At 38.5% G+C, this 15,518-nt stretch overlaps 2 protein-coding genes across 2 annotated transcripts in view; one reads left to right on the top strand and one right to left on the bottom strand.

Annotated features, from left to right (window-relative positions):
• The window catches only part of LOC111161451, a 678,116-nt gene that overhangs the window by 617,225 nt on the left and 45,373 nt on the right, over positions 1 to 15,518 (top strand).
• LOC111161453 (zinc finger protein 527) overlaps positions 1 to 15,518 on the bottom strand; it is a 511,863-nt gene that overhangs the window by 65,320 nt on the left and 431,025 nt on the right. The gene's annotated exons all lie outside the window — the stretch shown is intronic.

The following is a 15,518-nucleotide window of genomic DNA, read 5'->3' on the forward strand; positions in this document are numbered from 1 at the left end:
AGCTATAAGTAGTTTGGTTTATGCATAGCTAAAACACTGTTTTATCATAAGTTGTACATTAAATTTTTGAATTTATTTTTTTCTCACCAAAATTCTTTTTTTTAGTATTTTATTTATTTATTTATTTATTTTTTCCGTTTCCAACATTAATTGTTTATGCACCACACCCAGTGCTCCATGCCATCCTTAATACCCACCATCAGGTTCACCCATTCTCCCACCCTGCTCCCTTCCAAAACCTTCCAAAACCATCAGAGTCCACAGTCTCTCATGGTTCATCTACCCCTCCAATTTACCCCAATTCACTTTTCCTTTCCTTCTCCTAATGTCCTCCATGTTATTCCTTATGCTCCACAAGTAAATGAAACCATATGATAATTGACTTTCTCTGCTTGACTTATTTCAGTCAGCATAATCTCTTCCAGTCCCGTCCATGTTGACACAAAAGTTGGATATTCATCCTTTTTGATGGAGGCATAATATTCCATTGTATGTATGGACCATATCTTCTTTATCCATTCATCTGTTGAAGGGCATCTTGGCTCTATCCACAGTTTGGCAATTGTGGCCATTGCTGCTATGAACATTGGGGTACAGATGGCTCTTCTTTTCACTACATCTGTGTCTTTGGAGTAAATACCAGTAGTGCAATTGCAGTGTCATAGGGTAGCTCTATTTTTAAATTTTTGAGGAATCTCCACACTGTTTTCCAAAGTGGTTGCACCAACTTGCATTCCCGCCAACAGAGTAAGAGGGTTCTACTTTCTCCACTTTCTCTCCAACACTTGTTGTTTCCTGTCCTGTTAATTTTGGCCATTCTAACTGGTGTAAGGTGACATTTCAATGTGGTTTTAATTTGAATCTCCCTGATGGCTAGTGATGATGAACATTTTTTCATGTGTCTGATAGCCATTTGTATGTCTTCTTTGGAGAAGTGTCTGTTCATGTCTTCTGCCCAATTTTTGTTATGATTATCTGGTTTTGGGGTGTGAATTTGAAGAATCTATAGATCTTGGATATCACCAAAATTCTTAACACAGCACAACTTACTCAGTAACTATTTCATGATGCTATTTGTGCACAGTTTTGTGACATTTTATATTTTTAGTGTTATAAACTTGGACTTAATGAATCTTTTTATACCCCAACATCCAATTTGGAAACTCTTCAATTGATCTTTTTATAATAAACTTTTACCTGCACATCTTTGCATCTGTACCATTTTATTTAAAATATTGTTATTTTAAGTGGTTCCAGACTGGCTCAGTCAGAGGAGCATGCAGCTCTTGATCTCAGGGTTGTGAGTTTGAGCCCCATGTTGAGTGAAGAGATTACTTAAAAATAAAATCTTTAAAAAACTAAAATATCATTACTTTAAGACATATATTTAATATTGATAAAGTGATAGAATTATTTTTGTGTATAAATTAATATTTTTATTTCATAAATATGGTATTTTATTATAATAATTTTCTCTAAATTTTTAAATTCTACAAAAATCCATTAAGAGTTAACTTTCATCCCCCAAAGGGGCCATAACTATTGTCAAATTGTTGGAACAAATTCTTTTATAAATTTATTAAAGTGTAATCACATTATTCAAATTGCCTCATAAATTGCCTTTTAATGACAAGATATGTCATATAGGACATTCCATGTGATTAAGTATATTAATAGTGTTAATATATATGACTGAACCATTATTTTTACCAAGCATTTATGGTCAAATACTATGACTGACTCTACTTTTGGTGTTTATAAGGAATGTCATTTTTAGCATCCTACTTGGCACCCTGTATTTGTTTGTCTTTTTTTCATTGTTTTTGAAATAATCCATACATACCTTTTACCATGTACACATTTTATTTATTTATTTATTTATTTATTTATTTTTAAAGATTTTATTTAGTTATTTGACAGACAGAGATCACAAGTAGGCAGAGAGGCAGGCAGAGAGAGAGAGGAAGGGAAGCAGGCTCTCCGCTGAGCAGAGAGCCCGATGCGGGGCTCGATCCCAGGACCCTGAGACCATGACCTGAGCCGAAGGCAGAGGCTCAACCCACTGAGCCACCCAGGCGCCCCCCATGTACACATTTTAAACATGACAGATTAAACTGGCTTCCCTTTGATCATACTGTGTTATGCCATTTTTCTCTCTTCCATTCTGTGCAGTTTTTCCTAATGATTTTGCCCAAATATAATGTGGGGACATTAATTTTTTAAAAAAATTATTCATTTCCATTGCGATGTATTTCTATTAAAAACATATTCCTATATATTATTATACTTTATGTGAAATGAGAATGACTATATTCACTAGCATACTTGGGTTTTGTAAGGACCAAATGAGTTAATTTACACAAATGCTTATAATTGAAACTTTAACATACTCAGTAAAATAATCCATTGTTAAGATTATTTTTTCCTTTGGCTATTTTTTATTTATGGAAAGGTTTTTAACTATGGTGTATATTTGGTTTAATATCAGAAATTTAATATTAGAGAAAAATGCTAAACTACCAGTGAATATAGCAAAGTCATCGTAATTCATTCCTTCTTGGTCATGAAGAAAAAAACATAAAATATAGTGAGTAATACCTTTATTCATATCTAACCTTATGTGTCAAATCCTAACATTTATGTCAGCATGAAACATTATTGAAGTGTTATTGCCCATATTGTCTGGCTGATTAAAAAATAGTACTGGATTATAGGAACATCTGACTCTTGATCCAATGCATGTTTAAACTAACATTTTGCGAAGGATGAAATATGAATAAATTGTGATTTCTTTGAACATAAAGTTTGCTGAGAATCCTACACAGGAAAACCTGTGGGAGGTGACAAAATTACTCATAGAACTTATAACTCTAAATCCAGACATATAAAAAATTAAAAAAAAATCCACTTATGTATTGCAACAATTAATACTTGAAATCTTGTACTGGTGCTACAGGGATAAAGAGGAAGTTTCCATTTATCTGGGAGTCAAACTGCCTTAAGAATGGGGTTTAGTGGGACACCTGGGTGGCTCAGTTGGTTGAGCAGCTGCCTTCGGCTCGGGTCATGATCCCAGAGTCCTGGGATCGAGTCCTGCATCGGGCTTCTTGCTCAGCGGGGAGCCTGCTTCTCCCTCTGCCTCGCCTGCCACTCTATCTGCCTGTGCTCACTCTCGCTCTCTCTCTCTCTCTGACAAATAAATAAATAAAATCTTTAAAAAAAAAAAAGAATGGGGTTTAGCTTGGTTAGTGCTCGTGTCTCCGAGGAGGTATGATACAGGTGGTTCTGAGGAGTTTGGAACACCTGTGAACTAAAATCAACAGCTTCTACTAAGGAGCTATGGCCAATAATAGAACTTATTACTTTTCTGTTGCTGCATAACAAATTGCCATGATTTTGGCAGCTTAAATCAACACATGATTATTATCTCCAAGTTTTAATGGGCACATGTGAGGGCATGGCTTAGTTGGGTCCTCTGCTCAGGGTCTTACAAGGTGGCAATTGAGCTGTCAGCTGAGGGTAGTGTCTCACTGAATGCCCAGGGTCATCCAAGTTCATATGTTTGTTGGCAGAATTAATTTTCTCGAAGCTGTGCAGCGGTGGCTTGCTTCTTCAATGGCAGCAGAAGATATTTTTACTTCTCTCTCCGACCTATAGATGTTTTAAAAGCTACATCTCTCAGATCCTACCCATTCGGGATAATCTCCTTTTTGATTCACTTAAACTGTTTAGGGACCTTGATTATATCTGCCCAAATCCTTCACCTTTGCCATATAACTTAACATAATTATGGAGATGATATACCATCCTTTTTGCCACATTTTATTCATTAGAAGCAATGTATGGAGGTGTTAGGGTTGACGTACAGAGATAAGATACTAACTGCTTCAGTGGCCTTATTGCTTGTTTTTGAGGCAAGAGGAAAGCAACCATCTTTTCATTCGTGAGGGTAGGAACACACCACACAAAACAACAACTTTTGTTACCAGGTCCCTCGGTTCTTGTCCCAGATGCACCAAAGTATTGGGAAACCTGAGACCAGAAGGGAGAGATAGAGTTTATTGAGTGCGTAAGTATAGTACACTCGAGAGAAAGTGGGCTAGCCGGAGTGAGAGTGACAATGATCTCCAGAAGCTCTAGCTGCATCCTTTTAAGCCTGTTTTCTGCAAAGGTAAATTTGGCTTTGATTGACAATTTTCACTGATGGTGGTTATAGAACATTTTGACCTCTGTGCATGTGCCTACCCATGATGCATTCTGTCATAATTGTTTTTACTTATACTTGTATTTATTTACAAATGTATATTTATGAGTTTCTAGTGAGCTTTTGCTGTGACCTTAAGGTTACTTAACCTAAAGTGGCACCTTTTGTGCGCATGCTCAGTTCTTGGACATTCTTTTGTGGCTTTTGAGCCAGCTCTGTGGCTAGGCCACTTGGAGGTGGCTCTGAAGGTGCGGCTGTTAACTCTAGGGGGTGGTCAGCATCTGCTTTATCCCTCCTTTCTCATGCTTATCTAGCAGCCTCACACTTTTAAGTAATTCTTTATCTAAGAGACAATCCCACTTTTCATCATCTTTGACATCTTTACTCTTTAGTGTCCAAAACATTAACCAGTAGATACATGTAGTTAGTTAAATTTAGATTTAAAGTAAATAAAATTTAAAATTCATTTTCTCTGTCTCATTAGGCACATTTAAAGTGCTCAACAGTTGCATGCAGCCAGTGGCCATTGTGTTGGGAAGCATATTGTAGAACATTTTTGTCATTGCAAGAATTTATACCACACAGTCCCATGGCATAAATTATCTTTCAGTTATTGAATTATAGGAGAAACTTGGTGTTCATCGGCTCTGCTGCATACCCTACAGTGATATCCACAGACAGGGAGAGTTGGCACCAGGTACTCTGTGGCTTCATCTAGATCCAGGAGAAAAAAGTTGCATTTTATCACCCTTTTGCACATTAAACTATGATGAGAGACCAATTTGAAGTTGCCTTGGTAGAAAATTAACATAGAGAAGTCAACGCACCCATGTGCAAATATTCTTTTCTAAAATTTTTTAAAAAGATTTTATTTTTGAGAGAGAGAGAGAGAGAGCATGAGCAGGGATCAGGGAGTGGTGGAGGGGTAGAGGAAGGAGCAGACTCCCCACTGAGCAGGGAGCCTGATGCAGGACTCAATCCCAGAATTCTGGGATACTGACCTGAGCCAAAGGCAGATGCTTAACTGACTGAGCCACCCAGGCACCCTCATGTACAAATATTCTTTTTTTTAACTTTTTTAAAAAATTTCTTTTCAGCGTAACAGTATTCATTGTTTTTGCACCACACCCAGTGCTCCATGCAATCCGTGCCCTCCTTAATACCCACCACCTGGCTTCCCCAACCTCTCACCGCCCGCCCCTTCAAAACCCTCAGATTGTTTTTCAGAGTCCATAGTCTCTCATGGTTCACCTCCCCTTCCAATTTCCCTCAACTCCCTTCTCCTCTCCATCTCCCCATGTCCTCCATGTTATTTGTTATGCTCCACAAGTAAGTGAAACCATATGATAATTGACTCTCTCTGCTTGACTTATTTCACTCAGCATCATCTCTGCCAGTCCCGTCCATGTTGCTACAAAAGTTGGGTATTCATCCTTTCTGATGGAGCCATAATACTCCATAGTGTATATGGACCACATCTTCCTTATCCATTTGTCCGTTGAAGGGCATCTTGGTTCTTTCCACAGTTTGGCGACCGTGGCCATTGCTGCTATAAACATTGGGGTACAGATGGCCCTTCTTTTCACTACATCTGTATCTTTGGGGTAAATATCCAGTAGTGCAATTGCAGGGTCATAGGGAAGCTCTATTTTTAATTTCTTGATACAAATATTCTTTTAAAATGGAAGATCCCATAGGAAAAAAAAGTGCTTTTATGGTAGTCACAAAAAAATGAGCTATGAAGAAAAAAATTAAACAGAAATGTCCATAATCATTATGTGAAATAAATAAAAATTTTCCAAAGCAATCAGAAAATGAAAAAATAAAAGGATATAACATCTGGAATTGCAGTACTGACATCACTAAGAAATCATAATTCCTTAGGTTATAAATGTGATGTAATCTCAATTAAAAATACCCAGGAATTTTTTTAGACATATGAACTAATTCTAATGGAAAAATAAAGAAATAAGAATAACCAGTACAATTCTGAAGAAGGAGGAGAATAATTGGATAATTAGGACCATCAGATATTAAGATGTATTATAACTCCATAATAATTAGGAGTGTAGCTCTAGCAAAAATATAATAGAACACTAGAAGTACTTCAAAATCCAGCTATTGATCCAAGCACGTAGGAAAGATAGTATATGATAATGAAGGCATTTTGGATCATTTAATACCCTTTGAATCTTGAGGAGTTAGATGTATTATATGTATATGTTATGTATAAGTTTTACAACAAATGTTTTTAGTAGCCATATGGCAAAGATAGGACAAATTTGTATCCATATTCAAACAATCTGAAAGTTCCGTAGTTTACTTAAAAATAAAAAGAGAAGGTATACTTCTAAATTGATAAGACTGTTGACTACAACCTTAAGGAAATAAATTAACATCAGGAATGGGAAAAAGTGACATCAAGTGGCCTCTGATATGATACATTGGGAAGGGCACAATATCATCCATGGAGTATTCTTGCCAAAAATATTTAGCCTGAAGTTCAAGAAGGGGAAATAATTTTCTTAAATGTGTAGAAGAACATTCTGGGGGAGAAAAGCAGTCTGGATACCAAAAATATGAAGTTTTGAGGTACTAGAGAGCTGTGAACTGTTCTAGATCTAAGCAGACTAATGAGATATGCCAACTAAATGCAATGCATGACTTTTGTATGCTGGATTTTAAAAGAAACTTTAAAATCATTGTTGGGGGGCACCTGACTGGCCCAGTTGAAATAGCATGTGACTCTTGATCTTGGGGTTGTGAGTTCGAGCCCCACACTGGGTATAGAGATCATTTACAATAAATGAAATTTAAAAGAACTGTTGGGATAATTGGGAGAAATTTGAATATGTACCATATATTAGATTATAATATTGTGTGATCAACTGCTAAATTTCCAAAGTATATTTAATGTGGTTGTATTAGACAATATGCCAATTTATAGGACATGTGTAAAATATGGACATGTCTGTAAAACATAGATTATACAATTAATGGCCTTATCTAATTGGTTAGCCACATGGGAAAGAGAGGAAAAAATTAGATCCCTAATGTGCAGCTCAAAGCAAACTAAAATGCAGATGGATCAAAGATGTAGATTAAGAATTGAAACCAAGGGGTGCCTGAGTGGCTCGGTGGGTTGAGCCTCTAGCCTTTGGCTCAGGTCATGATCTCAGGGTCCTGGGATTGAGCCCTGCATCGGGCTCTCTGCTCAGCAAGGGGCCTGTTTCCCTCTCTCTCTCTGCCTGCTGCTCTGCCTGCTTGTGATCTCTCTCTCTCTCTCTCTCTCTCTGTCAAATAAATAAATAAAATCTTAAAAAAAAAAGAATTGAAACAAAAAAATCCTAGATAAAACCATGGAAGAAAATAATAATGTGAAATTAACTTAAAACCATGAAGACATTGTAGTAAAATCTATTTGTCTACTTTGGCATGGCAAGATATTTGAAACACTATTGAAAAAATATAAATCCCAAGCTGAGAGAATTTTTAAACAGGAAACTGTCTACATGTACCCCTGGCGCTAATAATACATTATATGTTAATTTAAAAAAGGAAAACTGTCTATATTACTTAATAACAAAAATAGGTACTACAAATCATTAAGAGAAAGTATAAACAATGATCTAACAGAAAACAGGTGAGTATGAAAAAAATATAGAAGAAAAGCTGCAAAGGAATTTTTATTCCTTTGGAAAGATTTTCATCTCCTTTCCCAATAAGATATATATAATTTAGAGATGTAGTTTTCACTTATCGGACTGAAAAAATAAACGTGGTATCTAATATTTTAGCCACAGACTGGGTAAACAGGGATCTACACATGTTGCTGTTGGACAGTTAAATTGCTATAACTTAATGGGGGCAGTAGCAAATACCTATCAAAAAAAGTGCAGGTACACATTTCTCCAAAATTTTTGCAACAGATGCCCGGAGACATATCCACAAGAAACAAGAATATAATTTATGGCACTAGTGTATTAGCAAAAGGGGAGTAGGGTCAATTACCAATAATAAGTTGGTTAAACAAATTAGCATACATCTTTTCAATGGACAAGATATAGTAAATTAAAAGAACAAGGTGTGTATATATTAATATGAAGTTACAAATATTTTAGGTGTGTATAATGAGCTAATATTTTTGTTAAAAGTCTACCATATTTATCTACCATATTTATCAGACACACACATATAAACAAGCAACCGCACACCTATTGTCGTGGTTGGAGAGTGGTGAATGCACTGGTTGCTTGGAGAATATTGGGTGTCCAGGAGACAAGTTTGCAAGGGGTTCAGTTTTCACCTTATGTAATTTATCTTTTATTTCCATATGCAAAAATTAGTCAATCGTGGACAAAAATTTTAAGTCATTAAAAAAATCAATCTTGGGTTGTAATCCGTTTCTACTCTCTATCACTAAACTTTTTTGACTCTGGTTTCCAAAGTCTGTAGAACGGAGTAATGATTTCCCAGATGGGATCGAGTGAGCCAAGGGCATTGGCAGCCTTCTGCCTCTCAGGCAGTGGTCACTAAGTAACATTAACTTCTGATTAACAACAGTACTCTGGAAAACACTGACCCATCTCACAGCGCTGGTTCACCAAGGAGGGCAATTGGCCCTAGACACAGGTATTTAGAGCCAAGGTGGTGCTGTCAAGGGTAGAGTGCGCTCAAAGGATTCTGGAGATTGTAGTTCAGGTCTCGCAAACGCCTCCAAGTCGCACAGGCGCCGATGCCATTTGGTGAAGAGTTTTATTTTTGGCCTTGTTGGTACCTTTGCTTGTGGCGTCCGCTGAGTTCCAGTCCCTTCTTCTCACTGCCGGACTTCTTGGGGCTGAAAGGCTCACTGGTCCGAATGGGCACAAGCATTAAGTTGCGACTGGAGGCCGTATATCCTGTCAGTTTGTGCATTTGTTGCCGCGGAGTTACCAGCGAGCTGCGCCTTTAACATAGGGATGTTGATTATGTGTGGGGGCGACTGGGACTGACCAGCTGTGCTTCTGGGAGCCACCGCCTTCTTGAGGACAGAGGTGCCCTCGGTTCTTTGATATGGGACCTGAATTGGGGCGCGTCTCCAGCTCAGGATCTTGATTGCGGCAGGTTTTTCTGCTGTAGATCTAGTCTCCAGGAGTCCTGCTCCCCAGCTGTAGCAGGGACAGAGAAATGCTCAGAAGCAAGGTGGTGCCGGGTAGGGGGCATTCGCGTCGGCATCTCCAGACACGGCCAGCTGCCCAGAGGCCATTCTGCTGCCGCTGGAGCCTTGGTCTCGGGCGGAATTTGTCCATTCTCTGTCCCATCCCTGTCAGTGTATCTGAGTGAAGTGGAGAGAATGGACAACAGGGAAGCAGAGTATAGGACTGCCCTTTGAACCAGGTGGTTCTGGGAATCAAGGCCCACGTTGCTCTGCTAGCCCTGCAGGGTCAGGACTCTGCCCTTTTCCAGAAGGGGAGCCCCGAGGACGACTGCACATGGTGCAAGACTGAAAGCCAAGACCCAAGGTGAGGTGATGCTTCCTTTCTGTTTCCTGAAACACAGTGAGCATTTGCCTTCTTTATCCTGCTCTTTTCTGAAACACAGTGAGCATTTGCCTTCTTTATCCTGCTCTTTTCTGGATAGGAGCATCTCTTTCAGGACCTCCTGACCATTTCCTTCCATCCCATCTACTCAGCCGTGTTGCCTAGATGCCCCCTCCGAATGGCAACAAGTGTTCACGACTTTTTTTTTTTCTGTAAGTCTGTTTTCCACATGGGGTAAGGAATGTTGATTGAGCAGAAGTGCACAGGGAGGAAAAGGAGGATATTCTTTGCTAAATGGACCTATTTTACCTGGACTATGATGTGATGAGGTCGAGTAGAGCACTTGAGTGGGAGCTCACATCTGGAATATTATGATAATCTCCACAGACTGTCTAGTAAGACAAAATGGGAGTTGGGTTGGTGTTGTTCAGCGTTCATTGGACCTCAGCCTCTTTGTGAATCTTTCAATAGATTTTGGGAACTCAGAAACCAGGAACATTTGTTACAGTTTAGTGATGCCTAGTTACAGGTTGAATTATACCAGAGCTTAAGTTGTTTGAGAACCTTATTGTTAGAGCCCAGACAGAGAGATCTTAAAGGTCTTGTTAGTGCCAAATACCAAAATGAGAAGAAAGATTAAGTCAACTAACTGCCCTCAATATTTATACTGGTATTTCCAATTATTCTCATTTTACTGTTTGTGGAGGAATCAAGTGTAGTAGTCATTATTCCTTGGCTTCCTTGTGTGTTGGAGTGGAAAATTCGCTTTTCCCCACATTTCTCTCACCAGGATTATAACATGATTTTTACTTAATTCTATAGTATATATATATATATATATGTAGTTATTACTGTGTAAGTATTAGAGCTAAGCCAAGTAGTATACTAAGCAGACATATTATTTCTAGAATAATGTTTGTTTGTTTGTTTTCCTGGAACTAGTTATCTTTTAAAGTTATTTTGCTCAGTTTTCCACATTTGTGTGCTAACCCATCAGAATGTGTAAAACTTAGTGTCACTTGGCTATCAATAATATTCTCCACCTTGTCACAGTCATCAGTCATTTAGTTCTTCAGTACTTTCTTCTGGTTTCTTTGTTTTACTGTTCCTGACTCCAGTGGTTGTGCTGCAGACTTGCTACATAGCTGTCATCCTGGTACTTTCCTTTCACAGTAGCACTGAATCTTCTGTTCTCTCTCTCCTTTGACTCTTATTTCCCATCATCCAGATGCCTAATATACCTCTTTGATGGTTTACTCTGTGGTTTTTATGGAGCACAACCTGTTACTTCCAAGCAAAGATGCATAGGAACAGGTGGGGAATATTTGGAGCCTTTGCTTGTCTGGACTTTAAATAGGTTCTCAATCAGGAACAATTTTGCTCCTACCTGCACCCCCTCCAGGGATATTTGGCAATGACTACAGATATTTTTGGTTGTCAAAGTTGGGATGAGATTGCTACCAGCATCTAGTGGAGGTCAGGGTTGTTGCTAAACAGCCAACAAACAGTGCATAGGACAGCACCCCCACCCCCCAGACAAAGAATTATCCAGCCCCAAATGTCAACAAGGCTAAGTTTGGGAAACTGTGCCCTAAATATGTCTTTATATTATTTTCTAGAGTTTAACAGTGATATTTAGAAGTCCATTGCATTTCTGATTCCTGATACTTTATGTACAGCCTGTTTTTTGTCTTAATTTTTAAAGGATCATCTCCTTATTTCTTTTATTATCAAATTTTATTCTAAGATACTTTTGTAGAGGTGATCCCATTTTATTTGTTAGGGCTAAATGGGTCAACAGTGAGCGGAGGGAATTACCCTCTACTGACAATTATATACCAAGCGTTATTAGACTAAATGATGGCTTATACTATTTCACATAATAGAGCAATTTTACTTGGCTGGTCTTTATACATCCCAAACCTGGTTGGATACTGGAAATATCCTACTGTGAATGGGTGGTTTGATCTATCTTCAGGAATTGGAAAGTTTGAGAACATAAATTAAATCATACTGACATCCAGGCATCCAGACCCAGCCTGTTTGTTCTATCTATCCTTTCCTATAAACACTCTTATCAACTGTATGTTCACCTTTTTCTTTTCTTCTCCCATGTGAAATCCTTTGTTTTTTTTATAACCTTAATACACAGATTTATTTTTTCAGGGACTGATGTTCAAAGATGTGTCCATGGACTTTACTCAGGATGAACGGGAATGCCTGGATTCTGATCAGAGAGATTTGTACAGAAATGTGATTTTGGAAAATTATAACAACCTGATCTCAGTCGGTAAGCATGCCTGTCTCTAGAAATTCAGTCTTCCCTCTGGAATATTTGCTCATCCCATTGTGTATTTCTCAGCTCCTTTCAACTAGCCTATATATTCCATTTCCATGTTCCCAAAGAGAAAGCTTGAGCTCTGTAGAGTTGAAAATGTGCAGCTATGCTGGGGCTGAGGCTCCATCTTCTCTAAATAATGACCTTTCCTCTTTGATTTTGAATTCTGGGCCTCTCATAGTAAAACAGCATACCATTTCTCTTTGGAAATAGGGCTCTGCATTCCTAAGCCAGGTGTGGTATCTTTACAGGAGCAAGGAAAAGAGGCCTGGATGGTTGGCTGAGAGCTGACAAGGGGCTTGCTTCCAGGTGAGTGTGTGATGGTCAGGCAAGGAGAGAATATTGAAGGATGTAACCCAGCTGCTTATAAAAGAAGGAACTCTGTGAGATGTTTTCCGGAACGTTTCTATCAACAGTCAAAACCTGTAAAGAAAAGTAAGATCTCTGTGCCAGATTGTCTAAATGTCCCTACCTTTACCTCTACCTCCCACTTCCATACTTCTCTTTCATGCTTCCTTCCCATTTCAAAGTGGGAAGTATAACTCTTATGCCTCTTCAGTGACCAAGTTCTACCTTTATTTTGTATACAATTCTAACACAGTTGCCCCTCTTTTTTTGCATTTAGATTTGTGTGTCATTTTTCTCTTTAAAATTTTGAGACTTCTCTTCCCTGAATCAGTTTTCTTTTTAATTCATTATTTCATGTATTTATTAATTTCTGCTTCCAACCAACAGTTACTGATTTTATAATTTGTATGAGGTACGTTATTAAGTGATGGAAAGATTGTAAGATTTTAAGCTATTACGTTTATGGACTAAGAAAACCTATGAACATGCCCGTAAATAATTTTTTAAAAAAGTAGAATCAACTACAAGGGGAGTTAAATAGGGCAGTCAGAAGAAAAGTGTAAAGATGGGAAAGTCGAAAGTTCCTGTCTTAGATCATTTGGGCTGCTATAACAAAGTACCAGAGAATTGGTGGCTTCTAGACACAGATTTATTTCTCACAGTTCCAGAGACTGGGAAGTTCAGGGTCAAGGCTCCTACAGATCGAGTGTCTGATGCAACTCCACTGGCTCATAGTTGATCATCTCGCTGTATCCTCACAGGGCAGAAAGGAGATCTCTCTGAGGTCTCTTTTCTAAGAGACAGCTCTGCCTGCATGACCTAATCACCCCCAAAGGCCCCACCTCCTAATACTGTCGCCTGAGGGCTTAGAATTTCAATATATGAATTTGGGGGAGATATAAATATTCAGTGCATTATAGTCCCCACAGAGATGTAAGACCTGGCGCATTGGGAGTGATTGCAGGCACCTCTGTAGAGAGTACTGGGGATAAAGGGCAAGTGCCTGAAATCCCAAGGCAGAGAACACAGGCAAGGAGAGACTGAGGTGAAGGAGAACCAAATAGGTGCATTCTTCCTTTCCACTAACATTTATTAGAAAGTGCAGTCTAGGGGCGCCTGGGTGGCTCAGTGGGTTAAGCCTCTGCCTTCAGCTCAGGTCATGATTCCAGGGTCCTGGGATCGAGCCCCGCATTGGGCTCTCTGCTCAGCGGGGGAGCCTGCTTCCCCCTCTCTCTCTGCCTGCCCCTCTGCCTACTTGTGATCTCTCTATCTCTCTGTCAAATAAATAAATAAAATTTTAAAAGAAAAAAATAGAAAGTGCAATCTATGTGGTTATCTGGAAAGAGGGAATTTCAGGCAAAAGGTATAGTAGATACATAGGCTCTGAGGTAAGAACAGAATTATTATGATTGAAGAACAGCAGAGTGGCCTGTATGGCTCAGACAGAGTGAAGGAAGGGAAGAAACATCTGAAATGTAATCAGAGCTGTGGATTTTGGAGTGGTCCAGACTATGTAATACCTTTTAAGTCATGACGATGATTTTATTCTGACTAAAATGGGACATAAGTAGTAGCATTTTAATTACTGACTCATACTTTAAAGCGATTATCTTAGCTGCTAGGTAATGACAAGATTGGAGGTGCAAGGTGGGGGCAGGGAGACCAGAGAAGAGGTTTTTTTTCCCCCCTAGTGTCTAGATGAACAATGTATTAATGGTGTAAGTGATGAAAAGTGATTAGATAAAGCCATAAACTTGACTGATACTTTGGTTGGCTGTTTGGATGTGAGAGAAAGAGAAGAGTTGAGAACGATTCCCAAGTTTTCTGGCTTGACCAGCTGAAAAATTGAGTTAACATTTTTGGGGATTATGAAACGAAGATACGGTTTGAATTCAAGAGTTTGGTTTTGGACATGTTATGAGTGGACTGTTAGCCATCCAAATGTAAAAGTCAGTGAGTTCTTCAGTTTTATGTTTCTGGTTTTTCTTTTTTTTCTTTTTAAAAAATTTTTAAAAATACTTTTAATTTATTTGACAGACAGAGATCACAAGTACACAGAGAGGCAGGCAGAGAGAGAGGAGGAAGCAGGCTCCCTACTGAGCAGAGAGCCCGATGCAGGGCTCGATCCCAGGACCCTGGGATCATGACCTGAGCCGAAGGCAGAGGCTTTAACCCACTGAGCCACCCAAGTGCCCCGTTTCTGGTTTTTCAAATAGAATGAAGGCTAGAAAGAAGATAGGGAATTCATAAGATGCCCCTACTTATCCCACTCCTAATAATTCATTCCAAAAATAAGCAGGAAAAATTTCAAGAGATAAATGCAATCGAATTTTATTTATTATTTATATGTCTGTTGATTTTTCTTATTAATTTTTAGAATACTTCCACAATTTGCTCTTTCCATGTAGATAAAAATATTGTCAGGGGCACCTGGATGGTTCAGTCAGTTAAAATTCTGACTCTTGATTGCGGCTCAGGTCATGATATCAGGATCGTGAGATTGAGCCCTATGTCAGACTCTGTGCTGGGCATGGAGTCTGTTTGAGGATTCTCTCTCTCCTTCTCCCTCTGCCCCTCTCCCCACTCTCTGCGTCTCTTAAACAAACAAACAAACAAAAACTAATATTGTCAGTTTTTTCCAGCTTTCCAATGGTTAGACCTTTCTTACTTTTTCTCTGTCATTTTCTTTCTTTCTTTTTTTTGTGTGCGTGTGGACGTGTCTTAATCTTACTCCGCTGCCCATAATTTCCAGTAAGTGTTAAAGAAAAGTGGGGATAGTAGGTGCATCCATCTCTTTTCTACTGATTTTTTTTAGAGCACAATTTTAACTTTTCATACCACGTGTGTTTTTGTCTTACGTATCTCTAAGTAGTTTTCATTAAAGTAAGAACAATCTGTTTTATTCGTAGCTTATTGAAAGTTGATTTTTATGATTAGATATTCGATTTTATCAAATTATTTCCCTGTCTTTAGAAATAATTTTTTCTCATTAAGTGGTTGATACAGTAAATTTTATAATAGCAACCTTGTGTTCCTAGAATAAAACTAACATGGCCATGTTGGTTCATTTTATAGGACATTGCAGGATAGAGTTTGCTAACATTCTGTT

This window comes from Enhydra lutris, unplaced genomic scaffold (genome assembly GCF_002288905.1).
Source record: "Enhydra lutris kenyoni isolate GAN:26980312 unplaced genomic scaffold, ASM228890v2 scaffoldscaffold85, whole genome shotgun sequence".
Classification (NCBI taxonomy): domain Eukaryota; kingdom Metazoa; phylum Chordata; class Mammalia; order Carnivora; family Mustelidae; genus Enhydra; species Enhydra lutris.